Source organism: Canis lupus, chromosome 26, assembly GCF_011100685.1.
Source record: "Canis lupus familiaris isolate Mischka breed German Shepherd chromosome 26, alternate assembly UU_Cfam_GSD_1.0, whole genome shotgun sequence".
Taxonomy (NCBI): domain Eukaryota; kingdom Metazoa; phylum Chordata; class Mammalia; order Carnivora; family Canidae; genus Canis; species Canis lupus.
The window spans coordinates 8,768,493-8,788,224 of NC_049247.1; the positions used below are offsets into that span (position 1 = coordinate 8,768,493).

At 44.5% G+C, this 19,732-nt stretch overlaps 1 long non-coding RNA gene across 1 annotated transcript in view; it reads left to right on the forward strand.

The window, feature by feature from the left end:
• Positions 1 to 9,906, forward strand: part of LOC111092526 — a 51,657-nt gene extending 41,751 nt beyond the window's left edge. Inside the window, exons 2-3 of the long non-coding RNA XR_005379157.1 lie at positions 2,915 to 3,083; positions 9,737 to 9,906. This is a non-coding gene — a long non-coding RNA (uncharacterized LOC111092526). The remainder of the gene's footprint in view (positions 1 to 2,914; positions 3,084 to 9,736) is intronic.
• Positions 9,907 to 19,732: the final 9,826 nt, after the last annotated feature.

Below are 19,732 nucleotides of genomic sequence, written 5' to 3' on the forward strand. Positions count from 1 at the left end.
AAATTATACATGGTGCGGTTTGATCCAGGAGTTCAAATGATGTTAACAGGCCTAGCCTCCCTCTTTATCTCTCATCTCTCCACTCGGTTTAGCTTCCTTTTGTGCTATCTCCACTCTCCTCATCTGATGGTGCCTTGTGGGTAGAAAGATGGCTGCTAGTAGCTCCTCCTCTCACAACTCCAAGACCAGCTGAGAAGGAAGCCAACTCCTGGCTAACAGACAGAAAAGAAGTGCTGGTCTGACTCTTCAGTGGTCCAAACTAGGTTGGCAATCACCGTGGCCAGGGGCATGTGAGGCTCTGACTGGCCAGGGCTGGGTCACATGACCATCCTGGGCACCGGAAGTGGCATTTCCATCATGAGAAAAAGTGAACCATTGGTTTGGGGGAGGGGAATGTCCTGCAGAAAATCTGGGTGGTTTTCCTTCAAGAAGGGTGAAAAGATGGGGGGGAAGTGAGGGCAGGTAGAGAAACAGAGTAGGTGATCAATAAGTGGCAGTTGAAGATAGTGGTTGGTCTCCTTTCTCCAAATTTTTAACCCAGCTATCCATGGCTGAGCCAGAAAATTATTTCTGAAAATTGTCCAGCAGTTCTGGTATCTCCTGCCAAAAAAATGTATCAGTCAGGATATAAAGGCTCAGCTGCTCAATTAATGGGCCTGGCAGGAAAATGGACAGGTGTGTTGTGAATGGAACCCGTGCACAGTGAGGGCAGGAAAGAGAGGAAAGGGAAGAAGGCAGAGCTGGTGGGGGGCAGCTCCAACCCCTCTTCATCCTCTCCAGCCTCAGGCGTAATCTGAATGTCTGCATGTCTTTAGAGAAAGCAGGAGGCACCCAGGTTATAGCAGAACCAGGATTGAGGCCTCTGACGTTGGTAAGAGATAAGAGGCCAGGCAGAGCAGCAAAACTCTGCTGGAACCAGCCTGGAAACTGTTTCTTCCTTGCAAGACTTGAGAACTTTCCCTGGTAACCTCCAGTTAATATCGTTCTCCCCCCATGCCATGCCCAGAGCATAAAAAATAAGAAAATAAAAGACAAAGACAGATGTATACCATAGGATTAATTTTGGCTGCATAAAATAGAAGCTCAAGCACATATTACTTTGTTTTTCTTTCATATGAAAACAGGTTCATGGGTGGGCAGCTCAGGGCTTTGCGTGGGGGATCTCCAGGGTCATCAGGGACCAAGCTTTTCTCGCTTTTCTCTCTGCCCTCTTTTGAATTGGTTAAGATTTCAAGGCTGCTGGAAAGTTTACCCTGCCCACTTGAGGGAGGAACAAAGCAAAGGGCGTAATGTGTGATTTTATTAAAGTAAGAATGAAAATACTCCAGTGCAGGAAAAGGGCCAGGATGGAGTGTTAACACTTCTTTCTAATAGCCCTCACTTCCCATCTTAGCATCTTGCAACTTGCAGGTGTGCAGTAAATATTACTGAGTGAATTATATCTTCCTGGCTCCTCCAACACAGCAGCAACTTCCTGCTTGTATGAAAAATTGAACACGCAAGAGTCACAGCTGAGACTTATTGCACACTTGTACTCAAGTCGGGCACAATGCTTACAGAAACACCTTGCATGCATCTTTTTATTTACTAGAAAACTTTTTTGGTTGTGGTAAAGTGTGTTATTATTTAGTAATGATTTTAAACATCAGGGATCTGGGGCCCAGAGAGGTTAAGTGACTTGCCTAAAGTCACACAGTAAATGGTAGATCAGGGACTTGAACACTCATTTGCTTGACTCAAAAGGTCCTTTTCTTAACTATGAGGTGATCTTGCTTCCTTGATTCTCAAAATCTATGTCAGGAAATGCATGCTGCGATATTCATTGCAATGTTATCAGAGCTCACACTTATGGGAGGCTTATTTTGTGCCCAACTCTGTGCTGTTTTATGTGAATTATCCTGTGTAACCCTCCCAAACAGTCTATGCAGTAAGGACTATAATTATTCCAGTTTAAAGATGTGGAAGCTGAGTCACAGGAGCATTAAGTAGCCCTTGAGAGGCTGAGCTAGGATTCAAACATAGGCAAGCTTGGCTGCAGAGCCTGTAGCAAGACACTATCAGCACCTCCCCGACATCCTTCTAGCAATCACCTTTCTATGCTCATCTGATGCTTCAAACCTCCCACCCCATGCTTGCACAACCCCAACGGTGAGTACCTCCTTAGATTTTGCAACCTGGTCACCTCACCTGGCTCCCTGTAGTCCCAGACCTTCTAACTGCCAGCCCTTGGATTTGGCTCTGTCCACCAGGGCTGGCTCAGCAAGTGTGAAGGGCAATGAGAAGTGCCAGGGAGTTTATGTCACCTGAGAGTATCCCTTAACCAATGCCTGACAGTTCTTGTTCTGGAGGATAAATACCCCAGGCCCCCTCTCCCCACCTCTGGGATAACTCTGAGGCATGTTTTATGGTTCTCGGTGCTCCCCAGCAGGAATGGGTCCCAGCTGCCTACAGAAGTAATTTGCTTGGTAAATTACCCTTTTATTAACTTCCTTTCCTATTCCCTTCCTGGTATTTCTTGGAATCACCTCTCAAATAAATATTCTGCAGTCGAATCTTGTCTCTGAATCTCTTTAGGGGAAACTCAAACTAAGTAGAGTCTAAAGTCATGACTACCACTCACTGCCTAGTGTCAGTGTTGTTTGTAAGTGCAAACAAAACAAGCAACTTAGAAAAAGAAAACCCGGAGGTCACCTAAACAGGGAACTGGCTAAGTCAAAATTCTATGGTATACATCACATTTTGTAATTTTTCTAAATTATTTTTTATGCTCTGGGCATGGTGTGGGGGGGAGAACCATGTTATCTGGGGGCTGCCAAGGAAAGTTCTCATGTGCAAGTGTTGTTGTGTATACGTGTGTATATGTGCACGCGAGTATGTTGTGAGTTCACAGACCTCTTATTTATTTTTTTCACAGACCTCTTAGATAGGCCGCTTCCATACCATAAAAACTTGCCTGAAACTTCAAGATCATCCAGCCCAGCCAAGAGCAGGCAAATTTTGACTAGTGGACCAATTTCTCTCTTCAAACAGCCTCACAGGAAGACATCTATTGATAAGATCAGCACAAATGAATTTGCCATTTTGTGAGTTTTCAGGGTTCAAGCTAAAGCACCACCAGCTGTGGGTTTTCTGTTCTTGTGGGTTTTGAGGGGGGAGGGTTTCTTTTAGAGGCCCTGAGCCTGGGAAGAGGAGTGTGGAGGGAGGAAGCTGATGTAGCTTAACCTGGACTCTGTTGTGAGGTTCTTGTCAACCCAAGTTTTACATACATTTTTACCAGTTTACCTGGAGGGGCTTTGCCAGAGTCTGACTCAGAGAGGTTACAGTCCCGCCCTGAGACCCAGAATCAGGCGGCTGTCAGGCCTGGGATCTGAAATGTCAGCTAAACTGGTCTTTCCATCTAAGACAAAAGACCATGCCTCAGACTCCTGTCTTCTCTGAACAGAGCCCTTTCTCAACACCAAGCCCTTTGTGTACATTATCTCACCAAATCCCCATCATAACCTATGAAGTATGACACTAATTATTTCCATATCACGGATGGGGAAAATGGGGCCCCAAGAAGTGAAGTGACTTATTCGCTCAATGACACCCAACATTGGATATTGGCAGAGCTGGAATTTGAACCAAAGTCTGTCTTCTTCTAAACACTCAACCCTTCTCAGCAGTTGGAGGAGAACGTGTAAATCAGCTTTGCTGCATAACAAATAGCCCTAAGATTTCAGTGGTTTGCAACACACACACATTTCTTCCTCTCGTTAATGTCTATGCTTCTGCTGGGCTCTGTTCTGAGTGCCTTCTCATGTGCATTCTTGTGGCAGGAGGGAAGTACAAGAAAAAGGAGAAAAGTTTAGTAACATCCCTTAAAACTCTCTCAGATGTGATGATCATTACTTCCCCTCAAATCCTATTGGCCAAAGCATGTCATATGGCCAAGTCAGTGGGGGCAGTGATGTATATCCTTCTACAGAGAAAGGAGGAAGGAATGAAAAATTGAGAGCAATAATACATGTACTATGTCTGCCCTCTTGGTAACAGATATTAAGTTCTCAGGCACCTGGGTGGTTCAGTTGGTTAAGCATCTGCCTTTGGCTCAGGTCATGATCCCAGGGGCTTGGGATCGAGGCCTGCATTGGGCTCCCTGCTCATGGGGAGTCTGCTTCTCTCTCTACCCCTCCCTGCTGCTTGTGCTCTGTCTCTCTGCCTCTGTCTCTGTCTCTGTCTCTCTCTCTCTCTCACACACACACACACACACACACATGCACATACATATATACACATACTCTCTCAAATAAATAAACTTAAAAAAAACCTCTCCCAATATTAAGTTCTCTCCCATTGGCACTTAAAATACCACCCCACCCCTTCAGGGAAGATACCTTAAAAAGTCACATACAGTCATGATAAAAGGCTTGGAGTCTAGGATCTTGTGATGGTCTCTGCTTCATTTGCTAAGTTACCATGTAGGAGGAATGGAGAGGCTGTCACCATTTCAGCCTCCTGTTGGGCAACTGGAGGAAAGGCATTTCAGTAGCAGGAGAGCTAGAAGATCAGCCAGGCCAGTCATAGCAAGAAATAACAACAACTATCACCACCACCATATATTATATAGTTCCTATGGGCCAGGCAGCACGTTAAGAACTCTGTCTCTTTCCATCCCCACAACCTTTCATGATTTTACCCTGTTCATAAGCATTATCAACCCACTTTACAGATATGAAGGCTGAGGCTTAGAGAGCTTCATCCCAATTTACAGAATCGCTTGCTTGACCATTGAGATAACTCCTCATTGCTTATTCTGCATGGTGGTTTATGGTCCTGAGACAACCGTTTAATTTCTGTAGCTGCCTTCTCCCTTCTAATGCCTCCAGTGCCATCTGAAGCAGTCTAACACTACACAAAGCTCTCCCAACAGTCCTACTGTCTTTTCCTCCCCATTCCATTCAGTTTACAACTTGTCACGCTGAACAGAGGCTCTGTATTAGTTTTAATACAAGTTTAGTTGCTTTAATAATGAGATATCAACTAGTAGTTGCTGAAATAATAAACTTCTGTCTTTTTCATATAAAAGCACATAGGCAGCCTTAGGCTAAATGGCAGCTCTATAATCATCAGGTACCCAGGCTCCTTCTACCTTGTTTTTCTTCTATTCCCAACCTCTCCTCTTGTGATACAAGATGGCTGCTATAGCACCTGCCATCATATACGCATTTCAACCATGGAGAGCTTGTAAAGGGGAAATGAAGGGTATGTCTCTTATTTTTAAGGATACTTCCTAGAATTTATACATATCACTTCTGTTTACACCCCATTGGCTTGAAGGTAATCATATGGTTATATCTTGCTACAATGGAGCTATGATGAAGTATAATCTATTCTGGATGGCCTTGTGTGGTTTTATCACTAAAGGAAGAAGGGAGCACATATATTGGGGAAAACTTCCCAAGGAGGGTCTCACCACGCCTGTTGGTGAGGTGCCCCAGACTGGTAAATAAATCAAACCACTACTCTTCCGATATGTGCTCCATATTTATTTACAGCAGGGGCTGGGCTTTGCAATTAAGGGTAGAGCAGAAAAGGGCAGGAGGCGTTGGTTGGTTTCTCCTCTGGCCCCAAATCAACAAAACAAAATTCCTCCTTAGAAGGCTGTTTATGAGATGGGCTTGCATTTCTCTTGGGGCTTCTGCCTTTTACCCAATGCCAGCAAACTTTTCAAAGGTCTCCTCCGACCACAGTTGGCTCTGAGGTGAGTCCCCATGAATGGCTTTCTTGATCTGTCACTGTGCAGGACTAATCCCACGAGTGATCAAATTGCTGCTCTGCTGCTTGCTGGCTGTGTGGCTTCAGAGTTTTTCCTCTGTAAAATGAAGGTCACAGTAGTGCTTACCTTATATAGCTATGTGAGGGGATGGATGAGATGACAGATGGGAAGTGTTTAGCCTACTACCTGGCCCTGAGCACTTGATACAATTGAACTATTATTGCTTTTTTCAGTAAATTAAAAAAAAAATAGAGTGTCTTGGGGCACCTGGGTGGCACAGTTGGTTGAACATCTGACTTAGTTTTGACTCAGGTTGTGATCTCAGGGTTGTGAGACTCTCTCTCCCTCTCCCTCTGCCTCTGCCTTTCCCCACCCCTACCCCACCTCTGGAATAAAGAAATAAATCCTTTAAAAAAAAAGTGTCTCCTTGAACAACTTTTAGAGTAGTACACCACCCATGTGAACCATATATGGAATTAAAATTTTTCTGGTAGGTACACTAAAAAGGTGAAAAGAACAAATGAAATTAATTATTAAAATTATTAACATTATTAAATTATTTTTAAAGTATTATTTTTATTTATTCATTTGAGTAATCTCTACACCCACCATGAGACTCAAAGTCATGACCCCATGATCAAGAGTCTCATTTTCTTCTGACTGAGGTAGACAGGTGCCCCAAGAATGAGCGAAATTAATTTTAATATTATATTTTATTTAACCCCATATATTCAAAATATCATTTCAACATGTAATCAGTATAAAGAAAAGTATTCATGAATTGTTTTACCCTCTTTTTTAATCCATTAAGCTTCAAAATCTGATGTGTATGTTACATTGACAGTGCATCTCAACTTAGACCAGACACTTTCAAGGTCTCAGAACCGTATGTGGGGAGTGGCTGCTGCATGAACAAGTTAAACCTATCTTTATCCAGTTCTGTCTCTGTGTATAGCCAAAGAAACATTATTAGGCATCCAAATCACTGGGACCTTGGCCAAGCCAACCTGCTGGAAGCTTTCAGAATATTTATAGGTAACTGATCTCTAGAAAACAGAGAGTGAGACTATCTCAGCCGGCCCCACCCCCAACCTTCCTTCAATCTCAGGATCGATACCTCAGCTACTGTGTTCTAGAGGCCCAGCAGAAAGGGTCACATAAGCAGTAGTAGGTGCATGTGCAAATGTACAGGAAAAAGAGGATTCCTACTAAATTGTTAAGAGTGGAAATTAGGGGTAATGTCAAAGCAGACTTTATAGCAATGGCCCCGATTTTTTCCATTGAGAATGTATTCATGTGTTACTTATACAAGCAAAAGGTGAGCGAGAAAGAAAAGTAAAGGAATGTAACCACGATTTGGGGTAAATCTCTAAGATTTGCACAGAAAACAGGGCAAAGTGTAAGGACTGCAAGGTGGGCTTTGGTGCCAGCCACCTGCATGTACAACCAGCCTTGCCACCTACCAGCTGTGTGATTAGGGCAAGTTTCTAAGGTTCTCTGGGCCTCAGTTTTTTCTTTTCTTTTCTTTTTTTTTAAGATTTTATTTATTTATTCATGAGAGACACAGAGAGAGAGGCAGAGACACAGGCAGGAGAAGCAGGCTCCCTGCGGGGAAGTCGATGCGGGACTTGATCCCAGGACCTCAGGATCATGACCTGAGCCAAAGGCAGACGCTCAACCACTAAATCACCCAGGTGTCCTGGGCCTAAGTATCTTAATCAATGGGGATTATCAGGGGGCTTTCGTCATTGGGATGTTTTGAGGATTAAATGAGTGAACATGTGTAGGGTGTGGTGATTCTGCCTGGGACAGAGAAAGTGCTCAAAAAAAAAATGTTTTTGTGCTCTTTGGTTGTGAGAAGTTAGCAGGAAACTCTTGGTGCAGATACACTGATGTGTATCAGAGCTGGGAGATCCAGATGTGGAGTCTGCAGATCTGGCATTAATTCATTTGTATGACCTTGAGCCTCAGTTTTATACTAATACTAATATTAACAAGAGCAACATACGTATTTGAATACTACTATTATCCAGAAACTTCACATGCTTTATTTCATCGGATCTTCATAACATCCCTCTGAGGCAGATGATGTTATTATTTCCCTTCTACAAATAAGGGAACAGAGGCTTGCCCGAGGCCACACAGCTTCTAAGTCCCAGAGGAGGGACTTGGACTCAGGGTTAGGGTTAGTCCCAGATGCCAGAGCCTGAGGCAATGACCACTGTACCAAGCTGCCCCATCTGTAAGGCCCTGCCCAGTTTTGCTAGCCTGTGATGCTGGGAGGCAAGCTGCACATGGGTAGCTAAGAGTTCTGGTCCTGAGCACTAGTTCTATCCAGATTCTGGACTCCAGAGCTTATCCGTCTGTTTCGTCATCTGTAAAATAAGACCAAGAAGAACTCATGCCCTGCATTTGAGAACACATGCCAGCTTTCTCCAGGGCTTCCTTTAGACCTGTGCTACCTCTTTTTATTTCATCATCCCAAACACCTCACTTGTGAGATCATAACGATCACAGGATATAGGTGGGAAGTCTTTGAGGTGCTGCAACGGCACCAGGCGTCTAGGCCAAACTACCCAGGAGGAGGAAGAAGGAGGTTGTAGGGAAGCAAATCTAGATTCTATCACATTAAAGGCTGCACATGGGGTTTTGGAGAGAACGGCGACTTTGGCGCAGAATCTCAGGAGGGTACCCTCTGGTGTGTACACACGTTTGTCCTCACACAGACATGCTGTCTGTTGGAAGGGAACTGGGGGGTGGGGGTGGGGAAAGGGGGAGGGAGGAAGTTGTTAAATTATCCAGCTGTTCTGTCTAAATATGTTGCACATCTGGTGGCCTGGAAACCTCTGGGTGACTTTTCTCTTTACAGTCACCCCTTTGCTGTCTGGACTCAACCTTAGTGCTCTAGATGAGGAAAAAGGGAAAGATAAACAGGGAAACATAAGTTGGTTGGAGCCAAGGGGGAGGGCGAAAGCAGAGAGAGAGAGAGACTGACAGATGAAGAGACAGACAGACAGGCACAAGCCTACAGAGACAGAAAGACAAAGAGAGGGAAACAGACATGGGGTGGAGGGGAAGAGGGATAAAGAGAATGAGGGAGAGGAGACCCAAGCAGGGAGATGGAGAGAGATAAACAGCAACAGAGATAGGGGAATTCACATGGAGACAGGGACATAAACACAGGAAGAGACAGGAAGATAGATGAGATAGATAGACTCACACAGAGATCGCTGCCGGAACGACAGACTGAGAGAGATAAAAGAGACAAAGATTAGAAGTGGAGAGGGACGCCTGGGTGGCTTAGTGGTTGAGCGATTGTCTGCCTTTGGCCCAGGGCGTGATCTTGGAGACCCAGGATCGAGTCCCACATCGGGCTCCCGGCATGGAGCCTGCTTCTCCCTCTGCCTGTGTTTCTGCCTCTCTCTCTCTCTGTCTATCATGAATAAATAAATAAATCTTAAAAAAAAAAGAATAAATAAAATCTTTAAATAAATAAAAAAAAGATTAGAAACAGAGAGACCCACCTGCAGGGATGGAAACAAAGAAACACAGATGCATAGACATTCAGACACACTCCAAGTACCCGTAGAAAGACGGGCTGCCCGGCTGCCCACGCAGAGAGGAACAGGGGTGGAGAGGGACAAAAGGATCAAGTCAGGGAGAGACAAATAGATATCCAGAGCAGAGACTAGACAGAGATGGAGAATGAGACAAACAGAAAAAAAAAGGGGGGGGGGGCGGCAAAGAAATAGAGATCCACGCGGAGAAGAAAATAAACCACTCAAACAAAAAGAGCCATCAGGATTTTCCATTCTGCCAAAAAATCTTGGGAGTCAGAATGTGTTGTGTTAGGGCCTTAATGCAAAACATTAATCTCTTCAGAGGAAAGAGTGGGCTTTAAAAAAAAAAAAAAGTTTTGGTGTAAGTATGCTCCAAACAGGAAATTATTTTATTCATTTTTTTTTCTTTTCTCCACAGCATATCAGGATCTTCTGAGGAGCAACCAAAGACAGCATTTGAGTGTTTGTCTACTTCCCACAAACATCTAGCATCAGCGGTTTCTTTTTTAGCAGGAGAAAAAGTTTCTGGTCAAGAATGAGGCCTCTTGGGGCACCTGAGTGACTCAGTGGTTGAGTGTCTGCCTTTGGCTTAGGTCATGATCCCGGGGTCCTGGGATCAAGTCCCACATTAAGCTCTATGTCTCTGCCTCTCTCTGTGTGTCTCTCATGAATAAATAAATAAAATCTTAAAAAAAAAAAAAGAGAGTCCTCTTGATAAATGCTATAGGACACAGAGCAGACTACCATGTAGAAAGTGCTAGAACAGGGAATGAAATCCCGTTGCACCTCTCACACTGATGGAAGATTAGTAGTGGCTTCCCAGGGTGCCATGTGTGAAGGAGTTTGGAGACCACAGGTCAGGGAGAAGAAATGCTGTGATCCATTACTGAAGTCTGCCATGGTCTGGGAGAGGACAATCACAGTAGCCATTATTTGCCATTCCTCTACCAGAATCTAGATCCTGTGTGAAATATTGGAATCAGAATACAAACGGAGGCCCGCATGTGTCTAAATATATTACAAGTTAGAAATCAAGTTGCATCCATGGCCTGGACTGTGTTCTTTCTCATGCCCATGGCAGCCCACCCCTGGGATTTCCCTGTCAGCCCACAGACTACAGGAGGACCGGTCTCACCACCACAGCCCTGAGTGGCAGCTGGACATGCAGGGCAGGAGGGTGGATGCTGGTGCCAGACCTAGGGTTTCCGGATGGTGATTGGAATGGGGCCTCACCCAGGCAATCTAATGCAGGCTTCCCAGGCAATTCTAAGCACCTCCTAGTGTATTTCCTGAATAGAGGAGCATAGTCATCTGGAGAACCAAGACACTGATTGTGGGTGATCTTGGATGCCCAGCTTTAAATTGAAGCAACCATTTTACCCTCAACACCTGGCATAATGTCTGGCACATAGATTGAACAATAAATATTTGTTTAAAAAATGAATTATTTAAATACACTTCTTGGCACATGAGTTCATTTGAGTCTGTCAGGTTCTACAACTCAGTGATCCCTCCTAAAAGTGAGTGGCCAGGGAGTCCTGTGAGGAGGAAGATGATGTTTCTGTTTTATATGCAAGATCAACAAAGGACTCACTGGCAAAATAACATTTGAACTCAGACTGAGGGAAGCGAGGGAGCAAACCATGGGGGTATCTGGAGGACTATGTTCCAGGCAGTGGAAAAAACAGCCAGTGCAAAGGCCCTGAGGCAGGGCTGTGCCTGACATGTTTGAAGAACAGTGAGGAAGCTGGGGTGGCTGGAATGAGTGAGTGAGAGCCAGAGCAGTGGGTGCTGTGGTGAGAGGTGCCTGAGGCTAACTTCTATAGGGCTGCATGGCCATGTTAAGGGCTTCGGCTTTGACTCTGAGCAAGATGGGGGCCATTACAGGGTTCAGAGCCTAGAATTGGCTTACATTTTAAGAGGATCCCTCTGGGTGCTGGGCTGAGAATAGACCAGGTAGAAGCAGTGAGGTGCTCACAGCCTTTCCAGGTGAGCGGTGATGGTGGCTGGGTCAATGGCATAGAGATAGGGAGAAGTGGTCAGATTCTGGGTATATGTTGGAGGTAAGGGATGACAGAATTTGCTAACACACTGGATCGGGTGTGGGTTGTGAGAGACCAAGAGAGTGAAGGATTTTTTTTTTTAAGATTTATTTGTTTATTCATGATAGAGAGAGAGAGAGAGAGGCAGAGGGAGACAGAGGGAGAAACAGGCTCCATGCCAGGAGCCTGACATGGGACTCGATCCTGGGACTCTAGGACCGCGCCCCGGGCCAAAGGCGGGTGCCAAACCGCTGAGCCACCCAGGGATCCCTGAAGAGAGTCAAGGATAATCCAAAATTTTGGCCTGAGCACTTGAAAGGATGGAGCTGCCATCACTCCCTGAGTCTGAGAAAGAGGATGGGAAGGGCTAGTTTAGGGCAGTGGATCAGGAGCTCAAGGTCAGACATGGCTGCTGGGGAGAGATCATGGAATCAACTGCAGGCAGTACTGCATCAGGAAATTGCCCTTTCTTTTTTGCTCCTTCTGTAGCCTCTTGGCTTGTCTATATTTTGATTCTTCCTCTTCTCCTTGCACATAAGTTTTCTTTGATTATGTGTCAACATGCTCAAACACGAAAACATCTGACCCTACCCTGTTTTGACCAGCTACTGTCTCTCTGAGTTTATGCTTTAGAGGAATAGTTTTCAATTTGTGTGCCAAGGCACCCAGGGGCTCTGCAGCAAACCCACAGGAGCACCATGTAGTACTTTGCATTTTCTTTTTCTTTTCTTTTTCCAAAGATTTTATTTATTTATTTGACAGAGAGAGACAGAGACAGAGTGCGAGACCACAAGCAGGGGGAGCAGCAGGCAGAGGGAGGGGGAGAAGCAGACTCCCTACTGAGCAGAGAGCCGGATGGGGCCTCCATCCCAGGACCCTGGGATCATTACCTGAGCCAAAAGCAGTTGCCCAACTGACTAAGCCACCCAGGTGCCCTGGTATTTTACATTTTCAAGGCAAATACTGTGATTGTTGACATCTCTCCAATACCTCTCGAACTACCAGTTCAAGGTAGCTCAAGCTAGTTTCAGCATTAGATTGCACGACATTCCTTTCCATGATGTCATATCTTCCCAAGGTGGATTTTCCATGGTGGCAGTAATAAAAAGCAATTACTTCTTGAAAATCAACCTGGAATAGGAAAAGAAGGTTGCCCAAACTGCTTCCAAGGTTTGAGAATTCATGCGGTTCCCCCACAGGCACATCCATCCCCTTAGATAGCAATTGTGGTTATTTAACAATGAAATAAAATTTTTTCTTTCAATTTATCTTTTCAAAGTCTAAGTTATTATGCCATAAAGACTTAGGAAGTTGTTTGGAGCTAGCTACTTAATAAGCAGAATTGACCGACTCAAGTGTTAACTGCAGAAACCTCACTCTGAGGCTTCACCTGAGGCTTACTAATGAGGGGAATTCTAAAATTCTAGAGCCCAGCCACCTTTAAGATCCTCAAGATTCTTTTGGAACCTTTTGGCACATGTCCCTAGTCTCTGACATACCTTGCAAAGGTCCTGGGCTTCCCATTTTTCAGCTGCTGAGGGTTTGCATGTCATCCTGAATTTGAGACTTCCCCAGACAATGGCTCTCGTAAGAGCAAGCAGCACCTGCTCCCAAAGAAGCAGAGAGTGGCCTGTGCTCACTTTTTCAGCATCACTTGCAGGCTGGTTCGACCAGTCAGATGCACCCACTGAGGGTTTAAAATTCAATTTGCCAACATGTAGTATATAACACCCAGTGCTCATCTCATCATGTGCCCTCCTTAATACCCATCATCCAGTTACCCCATCCCTCCACTCTCCTCCCCTTTTGCAACCCTTTGTTTCCCAGAGTTAGGAGTCTCTCATGGTTTGTCTTCCTCTCTAATTTTTCCCACTCAGTTCCCCTCCTTTCCCTTATGGTCCTTTATTTCTTATATTCCACATGTGAGTGAAATCATATGATAATTGTCTTTCTCCAATTCACTTATTTTACTCAGCATAATACCCTCTAGTTCTGTCCACATTGATGTAAATAGCAGGTATTCATCCTTTCTGATGGCTGAGTAATATTCCATTATATATATATATATATATATATATATATATATATATATATATATATATATATAGACCACATCTTCTTTATCCATTCATCTTTCAAAGGTCATCATGGCTCCTTCCACAGTTTGGCTATTGTGGACATTGCTGCTATGAACATTGGGGTGCAGGTGACCCATCGTTTCACTACATCTATATCTTTGGGGTAAATACCCAGTAGTGCAGTTGCTGGGTCATAGGGTAGCTCTATTTTTAACTTCTCAAGGAACCTCCACGCTGTTTTCCAAAGTGGCTGCACCAGCTTGCATTCCCACCAACAGTGCAAGAGGGTTTCCCTTTCTCTGCATCCTCGCCAACATTGGTTGTTTCCTGTCTTGTTAATTTTAGCCATTCTCATTGGTGTAACCCACTGAGGGTTTTGATTGTAGAGTAAGCAAAGCAGCAGGGACAAGGAGAAATTTAGGGGACTGCGGGTGGTGTAGAAGCGGCGACACCATCTGGGCTCTGGGGATGGCAGTAGCAGTGAGGTTGGCAGGAGCGTTCGTTGGCCTGGCCCGGGCTGGGTGGGCAGCACCAGGCGCAGTGGGAGGAGCTGCGTGTCCTCAACAGCCTGGTCCGGGCAAGTTTCTGGCCGTGGGCCCTGCTCTGTGCCTGCCTTCTGTTTGTGCCTGTTTTCTGACCTCTTTCTCCAGCCTTCCTGGCAATTGTGTGAGCTCAGCGCTCTCCCTGTAATAAATTCCCTTACTGCTGAATTTAGTTAAGAATCTGCTTCTGTATGTGGAGTTGCTACTAAAAACTGAACTGATTCTGGAACCCACTTTATTCATTTATTTGGTTGAAAAAAAAGATTCTGAAATATGTCATAAATAGAAAATGTATTTGTCCAGTCTGAAAAGCACTAAAAAAAAACGAATAGCCATATCCACACCAACCAGGCCATAATGTGTCTCAGAAGTAGAGTGATCTTATGTTCTGGTTTATTTGGGACAGTTGGGATCTGTGCCTGTTATCTGCCATAATTATAACTAGCACCCTCCTTTTCATCCCCCAAAGCATGCCAGTTAGGCAACAAAAAAATGGTCACCTTACCCAGAAGTCTCCTGTGGGCTTCCCCACCCCTACCACAGGTCCTTCCTTCCCTCAAATAACCATTGTTTGGAAGTTTGCTTTATTTATTTATTTTTAAGATTTATTTTTTTGATAGAAAGAGACGGAGAGCAGAGGGAGAGGGAGGCAAGCAGACTCCCCACTAAGCAGGGAACCAGGTTCTGTACTGGATCTCAGGGCCCTGAGATCATGACCCAAGCTTAAGTCAAGGGTCCACTCACTGCTTAACTGACTAAGCCATCCAGGCACCCTTTTTTTTTTTTTTTTAAGATTGTATTTATTTGAGACCGAGAGAGAGAGAGAGAGAGAGAGAGAGAGAGAGAGCACGAGCCTGAGCAGGGGTAGGGGCAGAGGGAGAGAGAGAACCTGAATCCCCAAGGAGCAGGGAGCCTGACAAAGGGCTCAGTCCCAGGATCCCAAGATCATGACCTGAGCTGAAGGCAGACGCTTAACCCAGTGAGCCACCCAGGCACCCCTGAAGTTTGCTTTCATTATTCCCTTCTTTTCTTTATAGTTTAAATACCAAAACAGTGTACTGTTTAGTTTTACCTGTTTTTGAGCTTTACGTAAACAGAGTCATACTGCTCATATTTTTGTGTGTGACTTGCTTCTTCCACTTAGTGTTAGGTATGTGAAATTTGTTTGTTGTTGCAAATTGCTTAAGTGTGTTCGTTTTCCTGCCATGCATTATTCTATGATGTGACTTTGCCACAGTTTCCCCATTCTCCTGTGGATGAGCATGTAACTTGTCTCCAGGTTTTGTCATTATAAACAATGCTGTGAGGAATGTTCTTACATGTGTCTTGTGGTGGATGTGGACAAATGTTTCTTCAGGGCTTATCTGAAGTGAAGTCGCTGGCTCATCATTACACACATAACCAACTTCATAACCAATTTCAAATTGTTTTCTAGAAAGGAGGTATCAATTATGTTCACTTCCTGAGGCTGTCATAACAAATTTCCACAACCTTGGTGGCTTCAAATAATAGAAATTTATTATTCTCTTACTCTTTTGGAAGCCAGACGTCTGAAATCAGTGTCATCAGGCTGAAACCAAGGTATGAGGGGGACTGCACTTCTTCTGGAGGCTCTAGGACAGAATCCTTCCTTATCTCTGCCATCTTCTGGTGACTTCAGGTGGTCCGTGGCTTGTGGTCCATCACTCTCATCTCTGCCTGAAAGAGCTCACGGTTGGATGGTGAGATGGATAAGTGAGTCAGGTGTTGAGACAGAATCAACTCTGAGGTGTTTCTAGAGCATTTGACCTAGTGAGGGGGAGGCCAGGGGAGCCTTCCTGGAGGAGGTGACATTTCAGTTGAGACTTAAATGACTAGAAAATGTGAGGTAGGTGGGAGAAGTCAAGGAAGTAGGAGAGGGTATCTCAGGAAAAGAGAGCAGCAAAGGTGCTGGAGGTAGGAAACAGCGTAACACATTTGGGAAGGTGAGTAGTTTGATGTGGTTGGAATGAAGGATGGAGGCAGTGAAAGAACCAGGAGGCTTTGCATGCTAAGCTAAAGAATCTGAAATAAAATGAATTAAAAGGTACATATTTCAAAAGGATTCATACATGTGTGCTTGTTGTAAAATTTCACCAATACGTGGAAATTAAAACCCCCCTCATCATCCCAACTGACCCAGAAGATGGCATCTAATAATATTGGGGGTATTTTTTTTCCTTTTAAAAATTGAGTTATAACTATCTATAGGGGAGAATGTCCAATTGTTAAGTACAGATGGATGAATTTTTATCTACATTTATGCTTGTGTAATTACCACTAAGATCAAGATACAGAACCAGCAGTTTTGGGGGTCTTACTAGATTTCTAAACTAATCATCATGTACATGTATATGTGTATGCTAATATATATGGATATATACATGAGTATACTAAGATGCAATATAATTTTACATATATGTAATTATCTTATTTTTCAAAAATGGGATCATCCTTGACTTAATATTCTGCAATATTCTTTTTTCACTTAACATGGACTTTTTTCCATATCAATACATAAAAATTAAGAGGTAAAAGGCAATTGTTTCATTTATTTACTCATTCATCCAACAAATAATTTTTTTTTTTTGAGGTTATACGATATGCTCAGCTATGTGTCATTGAAGGGCTTTAACCAGAGGAGTGACATAAAGAGGAATGATAGAACTAGTTTTACTGGGGTGCCTGGGTGATTCAGTTGGTTAAGCGTCTGCCTTTGGCTCAGGTAATGATCCCAGGGTCCTAGGATCGAGCCCTGCATCAGACTCCTCCTAGATGGGCAGTCTGCTTCTCCCTCTCCACTGCTTGCACTCTTTCTCAAATACGTAAATAAAATCTTTAAAAAAAAAAACACCACTTTTACTTTTTAGATAGATCATTCTGGAAGTATGCTCTCCCTCAATCCTTTGGGTGAGAGAGGAGCTGTAAAGCAATTCCCCAATGTGGGTGGCAACTACATATTACTTTTCAAATTTTAAGTATTTTTGCATAAGCATTACATTCTTTTTTTTTTTTTTTAATTCTTGAAAGCAGAGACATAATGCGGGGGGGGGGGGGGGGGAGAAGCAGGCTCCCTGTGGGGAGCCTGATGTGGAACGTGATCACAGGACCCCAGGATCACCACCTGAGCCAAAGGCAGACACTTAACCAACTGAGCCACCCAGGCATGCCTGTCATTAACTTTCTTTTGTTTTTGTATTTTTTAAAGATTTTTATTTACTTATTCATGAGAGACAGAGAGGGGTGGGCAGAGACACAGGCAGAGGGAGAAGCAGGCTCCATGCAGGGAGCCCAACGTGGGACTTGATCCTGGGTCTCTAGGATCAGGCCCTGGGTTGAAGGCAGCACTAAACCACTGAGCCACAGGGGCTGCTCCTTTCTTTTGTTTTTCCAGGGATAGTGAAGTTGTACGTGAGCAAACACATGTATATGTTATATTTTGTAGTCCTTTTAAAATTTGTCTTTTCCTACTTGACAATGACTCCTTGAGTTCACTCATATCAGCTCATAAAGAATGTCCTCCCAGGGTGCCAAGCTGGCTCAGTCAGTAGAGCATCTGACTCTTGATCTTAGGGTTTTGAGTTCAAGCCTTAAAGATTACTTTAAAAAAGAGTATCGGGGATCCCTGGGTGGCGCAGCGGTTTGGCGCCTGCCTTTGGCCCAGGGCATGATCCTGGAGACCCGGGATCGAATCCCACGTCGGGCTCCTGGTGCATGGAGCCTGCTTCTCCCTCTGCCTGTGTCTCTGCCTCTCTCTCTCTCTCTCTCTCTCTGTGACTATCATAAATAAATAAAAATAAAGAAATAAAAAATAAAAAAGAGTATCTTGGGGCAGCCCGGGTGGCTCAGCGGTTTAACGCTGCCTTCAGCCCAGGGCCTGATCCTGGAGACCCAGGATCGAGTCCCACGTCAGGCTCCCTGCATGGAGCCTGCTTCTGCCTGCCTCTCAGTGTTTCTCATGAATAAATAAGTAAAATCTTAAAACAAATAAAAAAGAGTATCTTCATGCTTTTGATAGCTGCACAATTTTCTATTGAGTATAAAGACAACTTCTATTTTCAAACCTTGCCCAGAAGCCTAGTGTCTTTTATTCCCTGCCAGACTTCTCTCTGCCCCCAGCTGGCACACCCCCTAGGTGGGCTGGGTGGGAAGCAGGGCTTTGCGAATTGGCCTTGGTCTGATGGGGGAGTCAAGGAGGCTGGTTCCTGGAGGCCCCTGGGAGACATCCAGTGGCCCTGAGGCTGTTCCCATTCTGTTGTTTCGAGAAGCTGCCCTGGCTCATTTATAGTCCTTTCCTCCTTGTTCTTATGTTTAAGTGGGTCAGCAGTTGACCTCAGTGCCTTCTTGCCCACACTGATCCCCCTTCCATGTGAGCATCCAGTGGTCCCATGGGTGTCTCAGAGCCCCCAGGCCTGTGCCCACATATTCTGGCAGATAAGATCACCCTTGGTCATGGACGAAAGTACTCATTTAATGAGTACCTACTATGTGCCAGGCTGTCTGGTAGCCTTTGCAAGTTAATTCTCATAACAATCATGCCAAATAGGTACTGTCATTCCCATTTTAAGGATGGGGAAACAGTCTCTGATAGGGAAAGCCAGAGCTGGGTAATGATACAGCCTGGATTTGAACCCACTGATGCCAGACATCTTGGTTATCCTTGTTTATCTTTGGTTATTCATTAAGAAGTAAGCCCTCAATGTATATGTGCTGACTGAATAAATGAGTGAATTTGGGAGATGTTTCCTGAGTAGATCCTGTGTGGGTATTGTCTAGGGGCTAAGGATTGAACAATGAATCAGACAGCCTTCTCGGAGCTAAAATTCTAGTGGGGAAGACAATCTAAACAAATAAGTAGGCAAACAAAGATAAGATAGTATTAGATAGTAATAGGGATTTTGGAAGAAATAGGAGATACTGGGCAGTGCCTGGGGGGAGTGAAGGTGGGTGGGTCAACTTTGGATAGAGACTATAAAGAAGTGAACTTTGGACTAAATCTGAATGGCAAGAAGTAAGGTATACAAATATGTGGTAGGGAGGAGAGGACTCCAGGCAGAGGAAACAGTATATGCAAAGGCCCTGGGGTTGGGTCCATCTTGGTGTGTTTAGGGAATAGAAAGAATACCAATGTGGCTAGAGCAGAATTACAAAGGAGAGTAGTTGGAAGTGAAGTTCAAGACACAGACAGGGGCCAGATAATCCTGGGGCTTGTCAACAACATAAAGTCTTGGAGAGTTTAAGTAGAGGAATAATATTTTCTCAAGTTACTGTGTGGAAAATAGACTGTGAGGTGGTAAGAGGAATCAGGGGGCATATCGAGGAGGCTGCTACAGTCACCTGGCCTGAGAAGGTGATGACCTGGACCAAGGTGGAAGCCAAGAAAACAGAGTGGAGATACATTTTGGAAGGAGAGCCAACAAAGTTCGCTGATGAATTATCGTTGGGTGATGGGAGAAAAAAGAAGAATCAAGGATAACTCCTTGGTTTCTGGTTCCAGCAGCTAGGTGAATGGTGATGGAGCCATTTCTTGAGATGGGAGGACGGGGATAAGTAGGTTTCAGTGGGGGTGGGTGGGGAGAAAGAAAAGAAATGGAATTCTACTTTGGACCTAGGAAGTGTGCTCTGCCCATTAGACATCCCAGTGGACATATTGGTTAGCAGCTGGTTAATGAGTCTGGGACTCAGGGGAGAAGGCAGGGCAGGAGACGGATGAATCATCACGTTGGTGGTATTA